Genomic DNA, 25,516 nt, shown 5'->3' on the forward strand with positions numbered 1-25,516 from the left:
TTCCTACTTGTGTATGATCATGGGCTCAGTCCACTTGATGTTATTCTTCCTGGAATTTAGATTAACAGGTGTCTGGCATTGTGTACAGATCTTTATGTCCAGTCTGGGCTTTAACCACTATCCTCACAACAGTAGACTCCCATATAGTCAGGTTTTTCATAAGCTTACCATAGCTGATTTTTTAAATAAATCTTTGCATTTCCTGCAGGTTCTTGAGTACTGAATTAATTTGTGTTTTCTTTGGGTTCGTTTGTTTCATTTGAATATATGTATTCAGTGGTTCCTCATTTTTCATTTGGTTTCTTTCACTCAAGTTCTTACCTAAAGTGCTGAGAAACCAATTCTTCTTTCTCAAGATAGTCAAGCTGAACTTTATTTATTCCAAACCAATTTCAGTAATATTTAAACATCTTCATATCTAGGAATGGTACACAAATGCTTATCACTGAGAAGGGTCTTTTTATTTTCACAGCATCTTTGGCATTCACAGACTTATCATGAATTATACAAATATAATAAAACTCAGATGCTTGCCAGGAGGAGAAAAACCTATTACTAATTGATTGACAGAGGTTTCCCTTCCCGTGAATGAAATACGCTGCTTGATGCAGGATTTCACAGAATCATATTGCTAGGGAGAGCCTAAAAAATCAGGTAACACTACAGAGTTGAGGGAGATTACTTGACCTCCTGAATAATTTACTTTTATGTCAAATAAAAGCAGGCTTCCAAAAAGAGAGTAGACTTTAGAGAAACATGATGAGTTGTATGTAAATAGGTGCTTAGCTGACTTTGTTGATTGGTGAACTAATACAAGGAAATAAAGTACAGCACGGTAAAAAAATAAAGAACTCTGCATTGAAATAATCATTTCTGTGTGTGTGTGCATGCACATATGTGCGTGTACACACACACGCATGTGCATTGCTCATGCATGCATTATTCATTGCTGAGGCTTGAGAGTGCCTAGACTCTATCCCAAAGCTTCTGGTCAAGGAGAGTGGTCTACCACTTAAGCCACTACTCCACTTATGGTTTTTTGGAGATAATCACATGTATTGTCATGATTGAACTGGCTTTGAACAGTGGTCTTCAGATCTCAGCCTCCCGAGTAGCTAGCTAAACTGATTCAGTCTCTGAGTAGCTTGTTAAAATGCTGTCTGTACTCTATGCTTCACTGCTGTTTTATACTTTTCCTGAGGTAATCACAAGTCTAAGTCATATATGTCTAATTGTTTAAAAATATTTACTGCTTGGCACCAGCGCTCCCAACTGTACTCTTAACTACTTAGGAGACTTGAGAACAGAACCCAGGCCACATTTTAGTGGACTTCCTTAATCTATAACTGGGTGCATTGGATCATTTCCACCATCTTGCACTATCTAGAGACTAAAATTGGAAGGACTGCAGGATCAAGGCCAGCCATGGTAGATAGTGCAACTCTGATGCCTTTGATGATGGGAAGGCTAAAAGGACAGATCAGGTGCATGTTCTTGTGGAAAGGGAACCCCTACCCTAAAATTAACAACTGATATGATGCCTGCCTAGCAAGAACAATACACCAAGTTGAAATCCCCACCAAAATAAGTATATACCTTAACATCCAAAAACATATAGCATCTGTTCTTTGCTCTAATATAATCTTTATCTGATTATCATATGATATGGCAGAATAGTTTCTTCGTTAAACTTATGATATATTTAAAAGGACCTAGAAAATTCTTCCTCTCTTCTTAAGTGCAAACGAATGGCAAATTGCCTCATTTGTTACATATTTGACTACCACTAAAAATTCTTCTAATGACTATTATAGTAATATATACTGATTTATTACTTTACTGTGTAACAGTTTTTAAACTTTTTGCTTCTCTGTTGAAGTTTAAGTATTTAAATTGTATCATCAAAATATATTCCTTGTGTACTTGGGGCAGTTCTTTACTAAGTTTTTAACCAATGGGTTCTAAGAATTTTTGTTATTGTTAAAATATTGTAAAGAGGGGTTACAATTACATGGGCAAGACAATGAGTACATTTCTTATCAAGCATTGTTGCCTCCTCCTTTGTTTCCACTTCCCATCCGTCCCCATCCCCTCCTCTCCCCCCCAACCCAATCCTCCGCCCCTCCACAGCCAAAGTTGTAAAGTTTGTTTTTCGACATAACCTCTTGTACATCTCATTGTTGCAATGGGCCCACCTGTATCCCTATTTAAATTATTTGTTTTTTCCCTTCCCCTCCAAAAATTATACCAACAGCAAATACAGTGAAAGCAAGGGTTATACCGTGGGGGAGGGACATATAAAACAACAAAGAAATAATGTCATAAATATGTTGGAAATAATCGCATGAAAGAAAAAAAATTTGAATACTTATCTTGAGGTTCATTTCATCTAACATGAACTTATCTGACCTTTCCTAATTGACTCAGACAAATATTAGTTATTGCAAATAAGGGAAAACATGGAACCTATGTTTCTTTGGGCCTGGCTTAATTAAGTCAATATAATTTTTTCAAGTGTTTCCATTTCCTAAAAAATGGGGCAATGTCATTTTTTCTGATGGAGGAAGAGCATTCCATCTACGAATTCTTAATTGGTATATTCTTTGGTTTATTTTTAATTTCAATTTAATTTTATTGTAAAGGTAATTTACTTAGGGGTTACATTTTCATAAGTAAGATAATGAGTACATTCCTTATGGGGGGAACATTGTTATCTCCTCCATCAATTTTTTTGTACACTCATACAACTACTGATGCTTTTGCAATTGCTATTGATCAATGGGTACTTTTTCTTTCTTTGTTCATGCATTTTTATTATAAATTGATATACAGAAGGTTTACATTTACTTGTCACCTAAAGAGTACACTTCATTTTATTTTCTAAATTTCAAATTTTGAACTTAATTACTTATTTTCTTTTGTTTCATTAGGGTAATTCTTTTTTCAGAGCTGTAGGATTAGTTAATTTAATTGCATGATTTTCACACATGTAAATTAATCAGACACATATATTTTGCTTTTAAAATATTTAACATGTGAATAGATAAAATTATTTTCTTAATTTTACATGGTTGGTGAATTTAAATAAATTTATTTTCTTATAGTTCTAAACATATTTTTCCAGGTAACAAATACTAGCTGTATTTTCAAGAAACACATACTTTATTAAGAAAGGCTTCATTATCTGGTCACTTTTTGAAAATTTACTTTCTTGTACTTGAATTAAAAAAGTTTGAGCTGGGCATGGTGATTTGTGGCTTCATTTTCTAGCTATAGGAGGAACTGCAAATAGGTTTGTAATTCAGGAGAGCCTGGGAAACTATGAGACCTTATTCTAAAAATATCCATAGTGAAATGATTAGAGATATAGCCATCAATAGCAAGATATGGAGCACGCACCTGGATATCATATTCTAAATCTTGAGTTAAAACACCAGTAACCTCAATCTTTTGTCAAAATAAAACGATACATGTTTCAAAATGTTTATTACTTAAAACATGTTTGCAAAGGTTTTCATGTGTTCTATTTCTTAATTTTCAATTTACTTATTCTATAAGAATCCAAGTATATTGTCTTTTATTTCTCCTAAACTTTTAAATAGTATGAGCAATATTATTATTTCATATATTAACCTTCTTTAATATTTGTGATAAATTCCTCGGTTTAATATAATAATATCAGTATTCTAAATGTGTGTACGTGGGGTGTGTGTGTGTGTGTGTGTGTGTGTGTGTGTGTATGTGTGTGTGCTTTGTGTGTACTTTGTAATGATGGGGGGGGGTCAGATCCATGGTTTCACATATGCTAGGCCAAGGTTTTTGCACTGCACTATACTGTCTAGTTGTAATGTAGTGTTTTAAATTATGACTTTTAAATTTTCATTACTAGTGATTTTTCAAAATTATATATGATAAAATGTGATCCATATTCTATCCACGTTAGCAAATTTTACTGTTATTTAGAATATTTCTACTGCCTTTCCACTTTCAAACCCTTGTGTTTGTTATTGATAAAGGTTTTACTTTGCTTCTTTTCTCTCTTCATTTTGCCATTAGACTTACTTATTCTTTCTCTTATTTCTTTGGAAAATAATTATCATATTCCTATTACAATTTCTTTACATTGTAAGAGGTCTATACAATGCTTTATTTTTTATTTTATTTTTTCAATCTTCTCTGACTCTCAGCCCACACTATTAGGTGGATTAAAAAGAAACTTGTTTCAGGACAGTTGATTATTTTCCTGCTTCTCTTCTCTGTCGTCTTTCTGTCTTTTGAAACAAAATACTAATGGCATACAGCTCCTATATGGTCCATCATTCTGTCCCCTCTCACTGTCCTCTGTAGTACAGCTCTCAAGTCGTTATCATTCAGGTATATTATGCTGTAGTGTTATCTAAATTTTAACTCATTCCTAAATTAATTTTAGTGGCTTCAAGCATTCTCTAAAGACATTTTTCTATATATAATCTCTGGGGCCTTGTGTTTTCACAAGGTGCAAAATATGAGTGACTATCAAACATCTAGATAACTGTGTTATTGGATATTGGTCCACCTGCTCAATAAACTCACATGTAAGTTCAAGGAATACAGATCATTCAGAATAATCTTGTAAAATGGTGTAGCTTGAGACCTCATACTAGATTTGAATCTTATTACCATGTTTAGTAGTGAGGACAAAATAGCTCTACTATAAGAACAGACACCCAGAAGAATGTAACAGATTTATTAAAAATAAATTCTTAGTTTTATGGTCAAAAGATTTTTAAAAGGATGCCATGAACTTTATCAAATAAAAATGGAATTTTAAATAGGTGTATTGGCACTATTGCTTCTCTACATTTAAAGAATGATCTTGGACTACTACCTTAAACATTATACAAAAATTTAAAATAAAAAATGATTATCAAACTAAATGTGAGATATAAAAACTGAAAATATGTAAATGTAAAAATTCATGGCATTGGATCAGTAAAGGTTTCTAAACATTTGAAATGGAAAACATTAGTGGCTAAAGAAAAGCAAGAATAAATGGGTTAATATCAACTGATGACCTTTCATAATTCTATGAAAAAAGTGAAAACATATCCAACGGATAGAGGGCACATATTTTTTAATGCTACAATGTTAATTCGACATTGATCTTGAGTCTTAACTACTTTTATATCTTCTAATTACATATAAATTTTTTCCTAAACAGGTTATTTCTTTAAAGAACATATGTAAATTAATGGTCAATAAGAAGAGCAAATGAATTAAACTCCTCTTTAGTATCTAAGAAAAAATAAAAATAAAACTCATTTCTATGACCATAATATAAAAAGATGACAGAAAATATAGTAATGCATTTGCGGAGAAATTGATATACTCTAGATAGCAGAATGATTTGTATAATACTGCAATCAATATTGCAAGCAAGTTTTCAAGTCTTCTAAAGGTCAAAGAGAATTGTATATGATCCAGCCATTACACTTCTATGTATTAGTAAAGAGAAGTAAAAAACTTATTTGGACAGGGAATGTAGTTCTTTGACAGTGCACTTGAATAGTATGTGTGAGAATCTGGAAATAATGCCCAAAACAAATTTTGAAAAGACACACTATAAAGAATATATGGAGGACAAATTCCTGTAACTTAATTTTGTATCTATTTTAATGTCTGTTCTAAAATTTACAGCATTTGTTTTTTTATTTTATTTTATTTTTATTTTTGTGAACATACTGTACAGAGGGGTTACAATTACATGGGCAAGATAATGAGTACATTTCCTATCAAGCATTGTAGCATCCTCCTGTTTTTACCCTTCACATCCCTTCCCAGCCTCCCCCACCCCCCACCCAATCCTTCCCCCCTCACCAAAGTTGTAAAGTTCGTTTTCGACTTGACAGCTTGTACTTCTCATTGTTGCAACGGGTCCACCTGTATCCTTATTTAAACGACTCGTTTTTCCCCTTCCCCTCCACAAATTATACCGACATCAAATACAGTGAAAGCAGGGGTTATACTGTGGGGGAGGGACATACAAAGCAACAATCTTATAAATGCGTTACAAACAAATGCATGAAAAAAAGATTTAATACATATCTTAGGGTTCAATAAAATTATAGCATTTCTATTTGAAGAAATGCAAGTTTGTGAAAATTAGGCTTGGAAAACCTCTGATTGTACCATTCACTTCCAAAGCACTAAAATGTATACAATAAAAGGAGATAAATATATTACATGTGAATTTCATGTCAGCAAAAAAAAAAAAAAATATATATATATATATATATATATATATATATATATATATATATATAGTTAAAAATAATTCACACAAATTGCAGAATACCTAAAAAGATGTTTTCGTTGTTGGCTAAAAATTCTTTGTAAATTACAGTTTTAAAACTAAGATATGATTCTGTTTATTTTGTTTATTTTGGTATTTTTTTTAGTTTATACAGAGATAACTCAATCAAAAAGTGTACGTGATGACTGGAATATCTAGGAATTATGCATCACTTATAAGTAATTGATAACATTTTCTGGAAGAAACTTTTAGCAAATGACAGAAGACTTAGGTCTATGCATGTACGTTTTACGAAAGCCATGTTACTTGCTCAATCCAATTGCTTTCCTCTTCTTTGCTAGAAAAAAGTATTCTCAAGATAAGAGCCAATAGCAGTGAAAAGAAACAAAATACACAATCATCTTGATTTATTTGTGAAAATAACAAACGAAATAAAACAATTCCAATTAAGGAACTCCAATATTAGTATCTACGAAGATGTTCCTGAATGCCAATATCCATTGAATTTTTGGAATTTTAATTTCTACTAACATATGAAAACTCGAACAAGAAAACAAATATAGTCTTAGAGCAAAACAGCCTTGGAATAATTTTCTTAATTGTTTTGAAATTACAAAAGAATTGATACCAATAAAATGATCCTTTCCTATGGAAATATTTTAAAATGTTTATCTCTTATTATAATTCAAATAACAAACAAGAGAAATTTTATATAATCATTGCAAATATCATTTTATTACTATCATAAAATAGAATAAATGACAAGACCCAATATATTATCATTATTATTAATTCCTAAACATTACCTAAATATCTTAAGCAATCTAAATAGTCATGTCTATAACATAGAGGTAAATATTCTATACTTTTTTTTTAAATAGAAGATTTTTTTATTGTGAAAATACTGTACAGAGTGGTTACAATTAAATAGGGATGCAGGTGGACCCATTGCAACAATGAGATATACAAGTCGTTATGTCGAAAACGAACTTTATTCTATAATTGTTACTTAACATTTTGCAGGGGCATATATTCATGTTTCTTTTTTTTTTATTGTGAAAATACCGTACAGAGGGGTTAAAATTACATGGGCGAGATAATGAGTACACTTCTTAACAAGCAATGTTGCCTCCTCCTTTGTTTCCCCTTCCCATCCCTTTCCATACAACCCCCCGCCCCCCATCCAGTCTTCCCCCGATGTAGGCTAAAGAAGCATTCTAAGAAATGTTCACAGCAGTTAAAAGATGTTTTTATGAAATTAATGTGATATATGCTGTTGCTATTGTTCTTGTTCTTTTTGTTCTCGTTGTTGTTTGCAAGGCTTGAGCATTGTCCCTAAGCCTTTTTATGCTCAAAGGCAGCACTCTACAACTTGAGGCACAGAGCTAACTCCTGTTTTTAGTGGTCAATTGGAGATAAGAATCTAACAAGTACTTTTATGACTGGGATAGTTTTGAACACAATTCTAAGATCTCATTACCCAGAATCGTTCGAATTATAGGCGTGAGTCAATGGCACTTGGTTTGATGTATTTTTTAAATTTTAATTATATTTTAAGATTTTTGTTTCACTATAATGTACATCTTTCTACACATAAATTTAGGTATATGTATATATTTCTGGCAAAAAATAATCTCTAAAAATCTATGCCTTTCACCATACAATATATATGTATATATGTGTGTGTGTGTGTGTGTGTGTGTGTGTGTGTGTGTGTGTGTGTGTGTGTGTATTTCTGAAGACAGACTCCCTCTAAAATTTTATGCTAATATTTTTTAACTTTTTCATTCAAAGATATACACTCTATTTTCCGAAAGTTTCTTAGAATAAAATAACTAATATTCCAATAGAATGTAGAGTTTATTACGTTCAGAGGAAGTTCAGATATACACATGATATTATAGTAAAATTTGCAGTATATTACTTGAAATAATTCTGTTCAAACTCATAAACACTTGTGTGTGGTGGTGGGGAGAGAGGAAGTTAATTCATACTGGTTAGGAATTTGCAATACTTCAAAAATCTATTCCATAATTTGTTATAAGCACATAGTCAAGCTACCTGATATGCTTTAGTTTTTTTGTTTATTTGTTCAAAATTTTAATATGGATGCGTGCACAGTGGTAACATTAAAATTATTAATCAAAAAACAAATAATCGCAAAATCATAGATACATATCAGACTTTCAATAGTTAGCATTTTGATGTTAATAATAATTTTGATGATGCCGGGCGCTGGTGGCTCACGCCTGTAATCCTAGCTACTCAGGAGGCTGAGATCTGAGGATCGCGGTTCAAAGCCAGCCCGGGCAGGAAAGACCGTGAGACTCCTATCTCCAATAAACCACCAGAAAACCGGAAGTGGCTCTGTAGCTCAAGTGGTAGAGCGCTCACCTTGAGCTGAAGATCTGAGGGACAGCGCCCAGGCCCAGAGTTCAAGCCCCACGACCGACAAAAAAAAAAAATAATAATAATTTTGATGGATACGATGATGACCACAGTGTACCCTGATAATGTCATTGTTGGGATTGAAAAGGAAAAAAACCTTTACACATTTTTACAGCTAGATTTCCCACATTGAATACATAGTAATAAACAGCGTTGGATTACATACAATAAGAATAACAAGAGGAGAGTTTCAATATCAATAAATACATTCACATAAACAGGCAGAGTCCATAAAAACCCAAATTCCTGCAGTCTATCTAATGTATACTCACTTTTCTTGATGGTACTATTTTCTTATAAATAAAATCGTTTATTTCCACATTTTGATGGACTAAAGTGTAGTTTTCAACTTAGTGGGATTACTTCAAATAACATTCTCATATAGATACTATTCAGTAACCAATGTTTTCAAATGCTATATTGAGTATGTTCTGCAATACAGCTGTAAAGACATGACACAATTTACATAATACCACTTTCATATCTGTAGTTACCTAGAAAGGACATAGGTCTTAGAGCCAGGAGGTAAAACTTATTTTTATTTCTACATGAAACAATTTGTGACTTTATACCAACAAACTGAATTTGACTCTTTCCTTATTTGTAAGGTAAAGTGGAAAATGTAAGGTCTCTTCACTTTTCTTTATTCTTGCTCTAGAAGTCAACAAATATATTCTTCATTATTTCTTTTAGATTACATTGATTTACGCATGAGAAATGTAAGGCCAACAATCAATGTAGTGAGTAAATAATGATACTAGAATATGTGTCTGAGCTCTTCACTCTGTGTGCTTACAAAGAGAGTAATTTGGTGATAGAGAGGACCAATATGAAAAGACTATGGGGGAAAAGCGTACTTTTGAAATGGTTGTTTTAGGACTAGGTGACAGTGATGAGTAAATGAAACAGGCTGGTGTTAGGGGCATAAAAAGAAGTACAGAGAAATCATATTGTGTAAGTCGTTATGTCGAAAACGAACTTTACAACTTTGGTGGGGGGGGGATTGGGTGTGGGGTGTGGGGAGGATGGGAAGGGATAGGAAGGGGAAACAAAGGAGGAGGCTAAAATGCTTCATATGAAATATGCTCATTATCTTGCCCATGTAATTGTAACCTCTCTGTACAGTATTTTCACAATTAAAGAAAGTCATAAAAGCTCCAAAAAAAAGAAATCATATTAGTGATAAAAACTGAGTAAATCTTGATCATTCATCTTATCTAATAGGAGGGAGTAAGAAGGGTAAGAAGAAATATAAAAGGCTTCCATATGTTTGGCTGGTAACTCTGTTAGTGATGTTCTTAGTGATAAGAACCACAGGTGGAAATAATGGATTTAGGGGAAAAATATCTGATAGTTCTAAAGTTTATATTAAACAGATGCAAATATAGGTCTGTTTAGACATCATCAAAATATCCACGATCATGAATAGGAAAAAAGAATAATAAAATTGGGGGCATTATTGGAGGGAAGAGGAAAAGGAAAGTTCTGACAGAAGTGGGAGCAATGTGAGTACCAGTGTGGATAAGATTGGAAGAAAGAGATACATAAGGAAACAAAAAAGTAGTAAACAGACATTGACAGAATTAAAGGAAGGAAAGAATTTGCAGGAAGATCTTGAAGGAAATATGCTATTTGGATTTGAAAAGTAAAAAGAAATAGACCAGTTCAATAAAAAAAATGTTTTGGTGAAAGTCATCTTGATAAAATTTTGAGATATGAATGTGAATCCATAAAATTCTGGATCCATGAATTCAACAGAACCTGTTGATTTTAAATGTTGTGAACAAATGCTTTTATCCTGACCTTAGAAGAATTATACAGATATAACTGTCATGAACTTTACTTAGAGGTATTCTGTGAATATTTTTTGAAGACTTATTTAGCCAGGAGTTTATAGATTGAACTACAGCACAAACCAGCCTAATTTGTCCTACAGTTCCAACGAGTGGCCCATGTATCCACATCAGTTTGAAATTTTATTGAAATATCTTTACATATGTTTGGATATCTTATCAGCCTATTCATTATAAATGTAGGAAAAGAAACACCAAGTATTAGGTTGAACATACAGCTTTACTGATGTGACTGAAGACTCCTGGAATTGATTTTTCTTTAGAATAGAAATTGCTTCAGTAGGCATTGACACATCATAACTGTCATATACTCTATTTAACTCTAGTTCTTGTTAGGGATATCTCCATGCTGAAATAACCATGTCAATCAACCTGCCAGAAATTCTTATATGTAGGAAGTTCTCTTATAAACTTCAAACTTTATTGAATGGAAGAGTTCAGACATTCCCTTCACCAGTAAGATTAAATGCATAGAAAGATATATCATTTTGCTTTAATGCCTTTCTTTCATTTTCTCATACGCATTTGCAAGTAGGGAAGGATTCTGATGTAACAATAATACAATTGTGACTAGTACTAACACAACATCTAGGATCTAGTGTTAATTCGATACTTTCTAATTAGTTCCAGATTTTGTGAATTTTTATATTTCCCCTGTGAAAACTAATGAGCTCCAAGAAAATGTCCCTAAGGAGCCTTTCAATTCTAATATCACTGTTTGTCTCAAAATTCTTTAAATTCTACATCCTCTAATATGGGCATAGTGTTATACTGTGGAACTTTTCTCCTGAGAGAGTGAGTACTACCCTATTGTTTAACATGGACAAAGTACCTTCATACATAGACTGGGCATGTGCAACAAGAAGTGGTAGTTGAACAATGTTCTTAGCAGTTTGTACAGATGAAATGGAAATAGAGCAACTCAGAACTCAAAAGGAATGTGCAAAAAAGACAACGGCACAACGTAGAATGTGCCAAGGAAATGCTGAAGTGTAATTTCAAATTATGAGCTCAGGTGTCACGGTGTGTTCAAAGTACAGCTTCAGACAATGTAGTTGGATATCTGGGGGGGGGGGGGTATCTGCTTTAAAGTATGCTGAGATAATTGTAAATGTAGAAGCTCCTGACTCTGACTATAATCAGCCACAACATCATCAACTTAGGGACTATTTTCCAAATTCAAATTGAGAAAAGAGGGCAAAACACAGTTAGTGTTCAGGGTGAAGTAATGGACATCACATAACTTTTCTTATAAGTCTTCATTTATTTTGGAGCATTAAAGTAGGAAAAAGCCAAGCAAATATTTTCAAGAATCTAAATTGAATGGGAGGTATGATATTGTTCTCTTTTTAACTTGGAAGTTAATGATTATGTCTTTTTATACTCTAACTTGGGAAAATGATCTGCTGTCGGTTATTTTCTTCTCTTCCATTCTTTTGCCCTTCCATTTACATACTTTTTATTTAAACACACATACTTGAAATTGCATTTCTCAATGCTTCAAAATTATCTGAACTACTTACTACTGCTGGCAGCCTTCTATATCTTTCTCAAGGGAATATTTTGTCACTACCATTTTTATCCTATATGATACTGGATATCTTTCTGCCTAATTCAGTGCAAGATATGCATTAGATTCATCCAGATATCTCAACCATTTTACCACCATGAAATCCTATCGTACATAGAAATCATGATTTTAGAATGTCTGGGGAGGTGGCATCTGTCATTTTTGAATGACCCTAAGTAATAGTTACATGCAATCATGTTTTAAACCAATATGTCACTCAGTAAATGAATAATGACAAAATGTGGTGTATATGCAGCGGAATTCTATGCTTCCAATTCTAAATGGAAAGACTTGGAAAAATCCTAGTAAGTAAAATAAACAAGACAAAAAGGAAGAGATTCCATAGTTTCTCTCAGTTGTAATAGTAGGAAATATCTAGGATAGTCCTAGCAAATGAGCAGAATGGCTTAATGGATATGTATAAGATGATGCTGAGCAAAATGACCTCCTAGATATGGAAACAGTTGTTTTTCTTTGTGGTTGTTGTTTTTAATGTACTATGTAATTTCTTTTTTTTTTTTTTGCGTTTTCCCCAATGGTTTGTTCCCTGCAGTATTTGATTTCACTATCATGTGTCATTGTATATGCATTTATCTTAATTTGGCAAGGGAAGAGGAACAACAAAATTTTGAGACAAAGAACAATGGGCAAACCAACTCAATAGCAATACTCACAAGACAACATGTTGGAAATTTACATTACAACTTGTGAGGGGTATTGGGGTGAAGGAAAACTGTGAGAAAAGTGAGGGAGGGGGTAAAAAGTTCGACATGTTATGTATTCACTACCTTACAATTATTGCAACCTATTCTATATATCCCCTTGACTGTAAAATTAAATTAAAAAATAAGCTACATAAAATATAATTTCACTGTATTTGTATAGTAAATATTATTCTGTTATCCCTTTCTCTATCAGAGGGTCATCAACTTGAATGTTATCAAAGTATACAATATTTTCACAATACACTTGCCATTATTTTGAAAAAAACATAATTTTAGTATTGTCTTATAGTAAAACAGTAAACAGTTCAATTCTATGGAAACTCCTAACTTTTAAAACTGAATAATTGATAAGAGAACAGAATATAAGTGTTCTTCAATATGCCTATGACTATTAAATACTCATTCTAAAATTCTGAACATGCCATACCAGAGACATTTAAAACAGTATCTGTTTGCTTTTTAATTCTGCAATAGATACAGTTTCCAATGGGATGTTATGTATTTAAAAGTCAACAGAAAAAAGAGCCACATTCTGTTAGAAGATAAACCTGTGAACTATGAAATATGTATAATAATAAATTACAGAAGAGTAAACATTTGTTCATCAGAGTAAGGTATTCTGTCTTTCTTTCTTTCTTCCTTTCTTTCCTTCTTTTTGTCGATCATGGGGCTTGAACTCTGGGCTTGAGCACAATCCTTTCACTCTTCAGCTCAAGGCAAGTGCTCAACCGCTTGCACCACAGCACCAATTCTGTTTTTCTAGTGGTTAATTGGAGATAAGAGTCTCACAGGCTTTGACTCCGAGGTTTTTGATCCATTTCGAGTTGATTCTGGTGCAGGATGATATATAAGGAGATACCTTTAGTTTTCTACAAGTTAACCAATTTTGCCAGCGTCATTTACTGAAGAGGCTGTGTTTTTTCCATTCTATTTTTTAGATCCCTTATCAAAGATTAGATGGTTATAGGTCTATAAGTTCATTTCTGGGTTTTCATTTCTATTCCATTGGTCCTGAGGTCTGTTCTTGTGCCAGTACCAAGCTGTTTTGATTACTGTGGCTTTATAGTAGAGTTTGAAATTTGGTATTGATATTCCTCCAAGAGTGTTCTTTCTGTTGAGGAGCGTTTTTGTTATTCGGGGTCTTTTATTGTTCCATATGAATTTTTGTATTGCCTCTTCTATTTCCTTGAAGAATGAGGTTGGAATTTTGATAGTTATCGCATTAAATTTGTAGATATCCTTGGGAAGTATTGCCATTTTCACGATGTTAATCTTTCCAATCCAGGAGCATGGGAGTTATTCCCAATTTCTAAGTTCTGTTTTGATTTCCCTTTTGAAGTTTTTAAAGTTTTCATCATAGAGGTCCTTCACTTCTTTGGTTAAGTTAATTCGTAGGTATTTTATTTTTTGTGGGGCTATTAAAAATGGAGTTGCTTTCCTAATTTCATCCACACATTTCTCACTGTTGGCATACAGAAAAGCCATTGATTTTGGGGGGTTAATTTTATACCCTGCTACTTTGCCAAAGTTTTGAATCACCTTGAGTAATTTGGGAGTAGAGTCTATGGGATTCTTTAAATACAAGATCAGGTCAACTGCAAAGAGGGAGAGTTTTATTTCTTCTTCCATATTTGGATCCCCTTTATGTCTCCATCTTGTCTTATTGCTGTAGCTAGGCATTCTAATACTAGGATGAAGAGAAGTGGAGAGTGTGGACATCCTTTTCTTGTTCCTGAGTTAAGAGGAAATGGATTTAGTTTTTCACCATTAAATATAATGTTGGCTGTAGTTTTATCAAATACGGCCTTTATTGTATTGAGGAATGTTTCATGGATTCCTAATTTTGCCAAAACCTTTATCATAAAGGCGTGTTGGATCTTGTCGAATGCTTTTTCTGCATTTATTGAAATAAATATGTGGTTCTAATACTTGCTCCTGTTGATGTGATGAATAATATTAATTGATTTGTGTATATTGAACCAGCTTTGCATCCCTGAAATGAATCCTGTTTGATCGTGGTGTATGATTTTTTGGATGAATTGTTGAAGTCGATTGGCCAAAATTTTGTTGAGAAATTTTGCATCAATGTTCATCAAAGAAATGGGTCTATAGTTCTCTTTCTTTGATGAGCCCATGCTTGGTTTTGGGATGAGGGTTGTGATTGCTTCATAGAATGTGTTCGGCAGTGAACTTTCTCCTTCAATTTCACTGAAGAGTTGGAGGAGTATTGGTGTGAGCTCTACTTTGAAGGCCTTGTAGAATTCTGCTGTAAAACCATGTGCGCCTGGACTTTTCTTAGCTGGGAGGTCTCTTATTGCTGTTTCTATTTCAATGCTTGATATGGACTTGTTAAATGGTTTAACTCATCTTGGTTTAGTTTTGGCAGGTCAATATTAGCTAGGGAAAGGTCCATTTCTGTCAAGTTCTCCAACTTATTAGCATACAGGTTTGAGAAGTATTCCCTTATAATGTTTTGAATCTTGATTGTTTTCGTGGTGATGATTCCATTCTCATCTCTGAGTTTATTTATTTGGGTGTGTTCTCTTCTTTTTCTGATAAGATTTGCTAAGGGTCTGTTTTGTTAATTTTTTAGATGAACCAATTCTTTGTTTTGTTGATTCTTTCTGCAGTTGTTTTGGATTCTAATTCATTTAATTCTGATTTAATTTTAATTATTTCTTTCTGTCTACTGGATTGGGGTTTATCTTGTTGCTCTTTTTCAAGGAGGTTCAGATGTCTCATTAAATTGTTGGTTTCAGATATCTCCAATTTGTTGATGTAGGAACTCAGAGTTATAAATTTGCCTCTGAGTACTGTCTTTGCTATGTCGCAGAGGATCTGGTAATTTATGTGTTCATTTTTGTTGAATAGCATGAACATTTGAATTTCCTTTCTAATCTCTTCCATGACCCACTCATGATTCAGCAGTGTGCTGTTCAGCCTCCATGTGATATCGGACTTTCTTTGGTGACTTTTGGTGTTGAGTTCTAATTTTATTCCCTTGTGGTCTGAGAGAATGCAATGTTTCTGAATTTAGACAAGTTTGCTTTGTGGCCTAAAATGTGGTCTATTTTCGAAAATGTTCCATGTGATGCTGAGAGAAATGAGTATTCTGATGCTGTTGGGTGAAATTTTCTGTTGATTTCAGTTAAATCTAGTTGATCTATGCAGTTGTTTAGGTCTGCGGTTTCTCTGTTGAGTTTTTGCCAAGTTGATCTATCTAGTGGGGAGAGTGGTGTGTTAAAATCCCCAACAATTAATGTCCTTGGATCTATGTGGGATTTGAGGGAAAGTAGTGTTTCTTGGATAAATTTGGGTGCTCCGTTGTGTGGCGAATAGATATTTAGAATTGTAATATCCTCCTGAAGGAGAGATCACTTAGTTTGTATGCAGCAACCTTCTTTATCTCTTCTCACAAATTTTAATTTGAAGTCTATTTTATCTGATATCAGGATTGCAACTTCCGCATGTTTATGGTGGCCATTTGCTTGGTAGATTTTGTTCCACCTTTAACATTAAAAATGTGTTTGTTTTTACGGGCAAGGTGTAACTCTTGAAGGCAGCAGATAGAAGGATCTTGTTTTTAAATCCAACTATACAGTCTATGTCGCTTAATTGGAGAGTTAAGTCTGTTAATATTAAGAGATAGGACTGAGATTTATTTGAGAGTTCCTGCCATGTTATCCACCTTCTTGGGGACGGCGAAAACTGGGTTCTTCCTATGGTTCTTGGATTCCAAGTTTGGGTGTAGTTTCTTGGCCTTTATTGTGGTCTTGTTGGTTTTCTATGTGTAGGACGTCTTTAAGAATCTTTTGTAGCGCTGGTTTGGTGGAGAGGTATTGTTTCAATTTTTCTTTTCTATGGAAGGTTTTTATTTGGTCTTCAGTTATGAAGGAGAGTTTAGCTGGTTACAGTATTCTTGGTTGATAGTTATTTCTTTTTAGGGCATGGCAAACATCATTCCAGGCTCTTCTTGATTTGATTTTCTCTGCTGAGAAATCTAAGGTGATTCTAATTGGTTTCCCTTTATAGGTGATTAATCTTTTCTCCTTGACAGCTTTAAGGATCTTTTCCTAGGTCTTAATGGATCCAGTGTGGATTATAATGTGATGGTGAGATGGCCTATTCTGGTCTGGTCTATTTAGAGTTCTAAAAGATTTTTGTATTTGAATAGGCCTATCTTTTTGCATGTTTGAAAAGTTCTCTGCTAGGATCTTATTAAACAAATTTCCTAGACCATTAACTTCTGTTTCTAGGTGCTCCTCTACACCCATTATCCTTAGATGAGGCCTTCTGATGGTGTATTCCAAGTGTTGGATAGATCTCTCATATTTCTTGGGCTTGTCTTGGATGGTTGTATGATCTTTCTCTATAATGTCTAGGCTGTCTTCAGTCCTTGAGATTCGATCTTCTGCATGGTCTAACCTTCTTTCAAGAGTTTCTACTTTCAGGATGGAATAGGAGAAACCCTAGGTCTCCTTGGAGCAGGCCGAAATTTTCTGAATAGAGACCCAGAAACACAACAAATCAAAGAAAGGTTGGACAAATGGGATTGCATGAACATGCAGAGCTTCTGCATGGCAAAGGACATAGCTAGCAAGATCAATAGAAAGCCCACTAATTGGGAGAAGATCTTCACTAGACATACAACAGACAAGGGTCTCATATCTAAAATACACTTAGAACACAAAAAATTAAATCCCCCAACAACAAATCATCAAACAAACAACTGCCCAATAAATAAGTGGGCTAATGACTTAAAGAGAAACTTCTCTGAACAAGAAAGAAGGATAACCAATAGACTCATGAAGAAATGCTCATCATTCCTAGCCATAAAAGAAATGCAAATCAAAACAACATTGAGATACCATCTCACCCCAGTTAGAATGGCAAAAATCAAAAACTCTAATAACAACAGATGCTGGAGGGGATGTAGAGAGAAGGGAACCTTACTTCATTGTTGGTGGGAGTGTAAACTTGATCAAACACTTTGGAAAGTAGTATGGAGGTTCCTCAAAAGACTCCACATAGAGCTCCCCTATGACCCATCAGTCCCACTTTTGGGCATTTACCCAAATCCTTACAAACAAGACCACACTAAAGCTACCAGCATAATTATGTTTACTGCAGCATTATTTACCATAGCTGAGATCTGGAACCAACCCAGATGCCCCTCAGTACATGAATGGATCAAGAAAATGTGGTATATATACACAATGGAATTCTATGCCTACATCAGAAAGAATGACATCGCCCCATTTGTTAGGAAATGTAAAGACTTGGAAAAAATTGTATTAAGTGAAGTAAGCCAAGCCCAAAGAAACATAGGTCCCATGATTTCCCTTATTTGCAATATCTAATATATGTATGAGTCAAGCAGAAAAGGTCAGATAAGTTGTTGTTAGGAAAATGAACCCTAATATATGTATTTTAAATGTTTTTTTCTTTCATGCATTTGTTTCTAATGCAATTATAAGATTATTTCTTTGTTGCTTTGTATGTCCCTCCCCCACAGTATAATCCCTGCTTTCACTGTATTTGATGTTGGTATAATTTGTGGAAGGGAAGGGGAAAAACAAGTCGTTTAAATAAGGATACAGGTGGACCTGTTGCAACAATGAGAAGTACAAGTTGTCATGTCGAAAACGAACTTTATAACTTGGGGGGGAGAGGTTTTGTGGGGGGGGTTGGTAAGGGATGTGAAGGGGAAACAAAGGAGGAGGCTACAATGCTTGATAAGAAATGTACTCACTATCTTGCCCATGTAATTGTGACCCCTCTGTACAGTATTTTCACAATATAAAAATAAAAAATAAAAAAAAAAAAACAGTCTCACAGGCTTTTCTGCTCGGGCTGGCTTTGAACCATTATCCTCAGATCTCAGCCTACTCATTAACTAGGATTACAGGCATGAGCCACCGGCGCCCGGCTTAAGCTAGTTTTTCTATGAAAATCAATGCTAAGTTTTTATGCCATAAAGTCATCCTAGCCCAACAGTTTCCAACTTGTAAGGTACACCATAAAATTCCCTAAATTTACATCATGACTAGCTTATCACTATTGTGAAAAAATACTGCACTTCTGCTGTGATGCCCTCCCAAATTTGGAAAGAACAGTACACTTAACATTACTGCATCATTTCCCCACCAGTGGTGTTCTTGAGATTAGAACGTTTGCAAATATTATTCTTTTATTTTTATTTTACATTTATTTTATTATATGTTATTTGTTGGGTCTTCATCCATCCCACCAAAAGTGGACGTGGTCCGAGGCAACATATGTGCGCCGCTAGCCCATTCCCCAGCCTCCCTTAACACAGGAAACAATCAGACACAGCGGGGAGTCAAGTGAAAGTAACTTGTTTATTAACACACAGCAAGCACATTTCAAAAGCAAAAAGCCCGGGTGGCCTGGGGAGGAAAAAGAACCAACCAATCATTATAAAGGTCACACCGTATCATGCACCTAAGCTTCCATGAGCTGCTTATGCACTAAATGTAAACAAATCAGGCTCTGCCCACTCAACTCTCTCTCAGCACAATCTTTGCTGCCCACGTGTTCCACAGATTCCCCCTTTTTTGTTTTAATGACATGCCCACCTCCCAGTTAGTTATCCTTTTCCCTCCTCTGGAAAGGTTATTTTAACAGGATTACATTGTTAAGAATAGCATTGGCCATGCAGGGGGTTCGAGGCAAGTCTGGGGGGGCGAGATTCGCCAGACAAGGATAGGGAGGGTCCTTGTTCATGATTCCAGAGCCTGTCCCAGTTACCTCACAGCCCCACCTAGCACAGTAATAAACATCAGCCCCACTACAGGTAGAAATATCTGAAGCAGCTCGATTACTTCTGGGACATATATAAAAGTCCTTATCTCGTAAGGTTGTACTCTTCACAACATGGGAGCAGCTTGGGTATTGGGAGTTCCACACATGCTGCACGGTGCATCCTAGTGGGTCCCCACATTCAGGCCATTCTACTATCGTCCAGAAAAACAAGGAAATTTAAAACAAACTCTGCAGACATAGCAAAGCAATCCCAGGCACCTGGTGTCTTTTAAGTAAGCCAGTTCCTTGTATGTGCCTTTAAGCGAGCACAGGGGTCAAAATGACCTTTGAGCTTTACTGTCAGCTCCCAACACCCCATCTTTGTTTAAAGAAGTGAACCCACTTGTCTTAGGTTGTGTGGATTTGACTTGTCTGCCTTACCTATCATTGGGAACTTCTTCAGAGAGAAGCTGAATGCTTGTCTTAGGTTGGTCAGACTGACACCCCCTCTTATCTGTCTCTGGCTGCAGTTCCTCTCTGGGCAAATTCATTCACTTGGAGATTGAACTTATGAACTAGCTGACTAAACTCATAAGAGATTTGCACTGCACGGATAATGCAAAGAAGGCATAGAAAAACCATCAACAAAAGCATTACCAGGCCAACCAATATCATTAGCAGTCCTTTAACATTTGTCAGGGATGGGATAGCAGTCTTTGCCACTTCAAAGTCCAGACATGGGGCTTGTTCTAATCCAGCTATTTGCCTGTGGGGTTGAAAAAGATCTAAAGACAAATTATTATGATTAACATTCTGTATTAGTGCCATAGCAGCTGCTGCTGCAGAGGCAGCTAATGAAATAAAGGCCAAAATCATACCAAGTTATAGACATGTTTACAGGAAGCATATGGATTCAAGTAATGCAGCTATAGAAGCAATTAGTAAAAGAACAATGAAAGCAAGTAACATTAAAATAATTAGCTAAACAAATGCTTCGGCCACCATTGCCACTTTTCTTTCCTTGTTGGTTTGTTTATCCTTGGGCATCCTGTATAGTGAAAATGGGTAAAAACTTAAGGATCCTGGCAGGGATCCAAATGGGATGTGTAGGGCTAGATCTCTGGCAGGAGGTAAGTGTGAATGATGCCCACAAGGAACAAACACTGGGAGAATAGGCTTAAGCAGGTCTCCTTTATTCTTCCTGAAGGTGGCGGGGGGGGGGGGGAGGCGGGGGAAGGGGGGGAGTGTTGTAGCCCCAGCTTTCCCAACCTCCTGAGTCCTTCCCTTCCCTGCCAATCACTTCAAAGGGAGTTGATGTAAGGCACTTGTGACAGGCACAGCTTGGTGACAGGCACTGATTGGTTCCCCGGGGTCATGGACAGCTCATGGCTGTCAAGCTAGGCAGACTTGCCTGTGGGTCACATCTCTATGAGCAGGAAGTGCAGGAAGTGTGCTTCAACTGCTACTCTAGCTGACTCAACCAGATCTGACCGACTCTACCCAAAATTTCCCCCTTTTCTTTTAAAAGAAACGTCATTATGGTGACCCGTCATTGGAGGCATTTTTGCCAGGAGTGTAAGCATTTAATAATTCCCATGAGAATAAGCCCTAATAGCGCAAGGCCTCCCCAGGTGACCAGAGAGGATGGTAAAACCCATTGTTGTACCTTTTTAAGCACATCTTCTAAAAATGAGGCAGCGCAAATAAGCCGTATGGTGGTTTGGTTTAGGCGGGTAACATCATGCAGCAGATGGTGCGTGAAGTTTAAGTACTTAAGGCACCAAGGGCCTTTGATGTAGTTACTAATTTTAGTGACGTTGGGCGCTGGAGTGGAAAGCTGACAGACAGAAGTAGTCATAGCATTACATAGTCCTCCTTGTAATCGAAAAAACGAAATCTCTTTTTGGAGCAAGTCTATTTGTTGCTGGAGCACAAGGAGGCCTCCATTAAGATGATTGGCAACTTGAAAATGTTGTAATTCTATGGATGACAGTTGAGGGATGAGCTGGTTTATCTCTTGCACGGTGGACATGCTTTGGGACAGCGATATAGCGGTGGTGGTAGCTGAAGCCACTGTAGTGATGATCGCCAACATGAGTGTAATGGATGAACTAATTGAACCTGAGAAAACTGAGAGTCATTAGAAGCCAGAACAATAAATGCGGGAACACATACCAAACCTACAAACTGATATGAGTCATTGGGTTGCCAGTGATTACTGAGAGTGCAAGTAGCGGAGAAGTTGTCTCCTAGACAAAAAAAGAACAGGGCTCTAACCACTACCATTCCTGACACCTGGTTGCATGCAGAGTGGTTACAGCGACAAGTATTGGCCAATAGGAAAGGGAATAAATCTAGGCAGGAATATGATGAACAAACGACTGGCATGGGGAGTACTAGGTCTCCCAATTGTCCCCCTGACGAGTTCTAAAACTCCTTTAGATTTTGAGGTTTGGGATTTTTTTCAGAATGGTTGTATATAGCCAGGTAGAGGGACAATGTGAGGTCCCCAAATACTCTGCCTTGCCTGGAACTGGCACAAAGGCTAATCACTAATTCCTCAAGAGGAATGGGAACATTGCCAAAGCTATCAAAGTCCCTGCATGGGCATAACTGCATATGAAAAGGTATGTCAGTACCCTGAGTACAATTTTTTCAGGTGGGACAAATGGGTTAGGGTGCCATGTAGTTCCACCATCCTGTCCCATGAGTTACAGACTGTTTTACAGTCTCGTCTGAAAAGCAAAAAGAGATGGCTCCTTTCCACCCGAAAGTAAGGTTTGTTTTTTGGTGCCATAGGGTAGCTGCCGAGAAAGGAAGGCCAACCGTGCCATTGGAAGAAAGCATTTGAGGGATGATGGTGGTATCTTCCCCTACTATCATCAAGATTTGGGGGCTAGACATTAACGTTCTTTACCTTGTCCTGTAGCAGATTGAGAATTGGCTGTAATAATGGCACACATTAGGAGGAATAGAGTACCATGCCCTGAGTTAGGGTCTGGGGCCATAGCCTGGGCTTGTTCTACCAATTCCTTTAGGTCTCCCCAAGTGATGGCATGGGGTCTAGATCGAGGTTTGCATCTCCTCCTCCTCGGGCTGTTCAAGCGTAGTCGACGCAACTCATTGGTAGGTGGTGACGGTTGGTCGGACAACTCCAGCTGCAGGTTTATCACCATGTCTGGAAAGATACAAGCAAATCCTCTCCCTTGTGCCATTAAGGGAGCAGGGCCCTCCCATTTTCTTGTGATGGGGTCCCTCCATCTAACCAAAGGGACTGGAGTAGGTGTTTTCATGAGTCCCCAATGCAGGGCCTTGGGGGATGCACCTGTGGTGGGTGTGAATGTTAAAACGTTTTTTTACTGTAAGGCAATAATTTAATTGTGTTTGGGGATCTTTATGCCCTAGCCCCTCCAGTTTCCCCTTTTCTTTTAAAAGAAGGGTCTTAATTTCTTTATGACTGTGTTCAACAATGGCTTGGCCTTGTTGGTTATATGGAATACCTGTCTAGTGTGTGATGTTCCAAAGGGTACGAAATTCATGAAAATATTTGGAGGTGTAAGCAGGGCCATTGTCTGTTTTAAGGGTCCAAGGAACGCCCATATTTGTAATGGCATGTAGAAGTGACTTAATGGCGCGACTTGTTTCACCTGTTAAGGCTAAAGCTGTTAGAAAGCCTGAGAATAAATCTATGCATACATGGACATATTTTTGTTTGCCGAACTGGGGGATATGGTTTATGTCCATTTGCCATGTGCCATTGGGCCTAAGGCCTCAGGGATTTGTTTCCATGGGTTGAAGTGATCCTAAGGGTAAAGGAAGTGCACAGGAGGAGCAGGACCGAATCATGTGCTTGCGTTGTTGGTGTGTCAAATCAGGAAATAATTGTTTGATAGTAGTAAATGAAAGCGACATTGCAACGTTCAAGCCTGGTCCATGGACGTATTGGTGAGTAATACAGTTGGTGTGATAGCACGATCAATGGCTTCATTACCAGCAGCTAGGGGTCCGGGGAGGTTAGCATGAAATCTAATGTATTGAATGTACCAGGGTTGGGCATGGTTGTCTAGCACAGTTTGCAGTTTACACATTATTCGTGTTATATCATGACCATCATCTGTTAATAAAGCTCCAGGAAGAACGACAACAGTTTGTACAGCGTATAAACTATCAGAAAAAATATTAAGAGGTTCTCTGGGAAAAGATGTAAGGGCGAGTAAAATGGCCAGTACCTCAGCAGCTTGAATGGACAGGGAATGTTGTTGAATCATGTATTTTTTAGTATTAGCATTGTAAAATCCATTAACAGTTTTGCTAATATCGGTAAAAAGCACAACAGCTTGAGGGATAGGTTGCCCTTGGAATGAGCACAGCATTTACGTCAAAGTGGGAGTTCTTGTGTAACTTTAAAAAGGGGTTCTTGGGCATATGATTATCAATGTTAAACTAGTAATGGATGACTTGTAAGGCTAATTCCTCTTCAACTGTCAGGAAATTAAAGACTGTTTTTCAAATGGGCCAGATAAGACAGTCAGAGAATCAGCCGTATGTTTGATGGCATCGTTCCAGGCCTTTGATGGCTAAGTTGCATAGCATGGTAATGGGTGTGCTATTTTTTGGTAATTGGGAAGTGTCAAGGTCTACCCATTGTAACACACCACAAGTTTGAGTCAGCACCGACCTTTTTTTGTCAATTATGAGTTAATATAATCAGCGTGATTTTGTCGGTGGTATCTAAAAACACCATGGGTGTTGACCATAATAGATCCGTGACTTGTTGTGAAACTTGTTGAGCACCAGGGGAAAGTATACAAAGGAAAGTTGTGTCAGAGGGTCCCTGAAGCAATTGAAATAAAGTTTGGAGCTCTTGGGTAGGGAGGCGCATAAAATTGCGCACCCAATTGAAATGTCCACATAATTGTTGCAATTCAGTTAAAGTATATTGGGACTTAATGACAATATTAGACCCATTTGGGGTAATTGTTTGATTTAAATGGTATCCAAGATAGGCATAAGGGGCTTTAAGTCGAATTTTTGGGGGGAAATATGGAGGCCTATTTTCCTTGAGTTGTGTTAAACAGGCTTGAATGGTGATAGCCTCTTTATGTGCTATTAAAATGTCATCCATGTAATGGACACAAAAGCATTTTGAAAGCAAATGTCTAATAGCATGAGCAACATACATCTGACGTATAGTAGGGCTATTTTTCATTCCTTGAGGGATAACTTTCTATTGATATCAATGTTTGGGTAACTGACAGTGAGGTTCCCAAACTGAGAAGGCAAAATATTTTTATCTTTGGGATGTAGGTGAATGGAAAAAAGTAGTCCTTGATGTCAATAATGGCAATGTGCCAATCATTGGGTATTGCAGAAAGATGTGGGAGTCCGGGTTGAAGCATTACCATCTTTTTCATATGAATGCTTATGAAATGTAGGTCATGGAGAAGTCTCCATTTTCTTTGAGCTCTTTTTTTGGATAATAAAAATGGGAGAATTGTGGGGACTGATGCTTTGTTCTATATGTCCCTTTTCTGGTTGCTCCTCCACTAGAGTGTGAAGATGAGGGACCTTTTCAGGGAAAATAGGCCACTGTTCTACCCAAATGGGTTTGGTGGTATCCCATTGGAGTGGAAATAGCTCTGGCCCTACAACAGTGGCCATTAGAATTGGGGGTACTGTGGGTGACTAATGGCTTGATCGGTTATGATGTCTTCATAAAAGGCCTTATCATCTGTTGTTATCACAATACCCATATTAGTGAGGACATCTCTTCCCCAAATACTGCATGGAAGGCCAGGGGCAACAAGAGGTTTAAAAGCCGCGGTGAAGTCATCACAGTCTGTCCATCTTACAGGCCATTGGA

This window comes from Dipodomys spectabilis, unplaced genomic scaffold (genome assembly GCF_019054845.1).
Source record: "Dipodomys spectabilis isolate Male_0828 unplaced genomic scaffold, ASM1905484v1 ptg000149l, whole genome shotgun sequence".
Lineage (NCBI taxonomy): Eukaryota > Metazoa > Chordata > Mammalia > Rodentia > Heteromyidae > Dipodomys > Dipodomys spectabilis.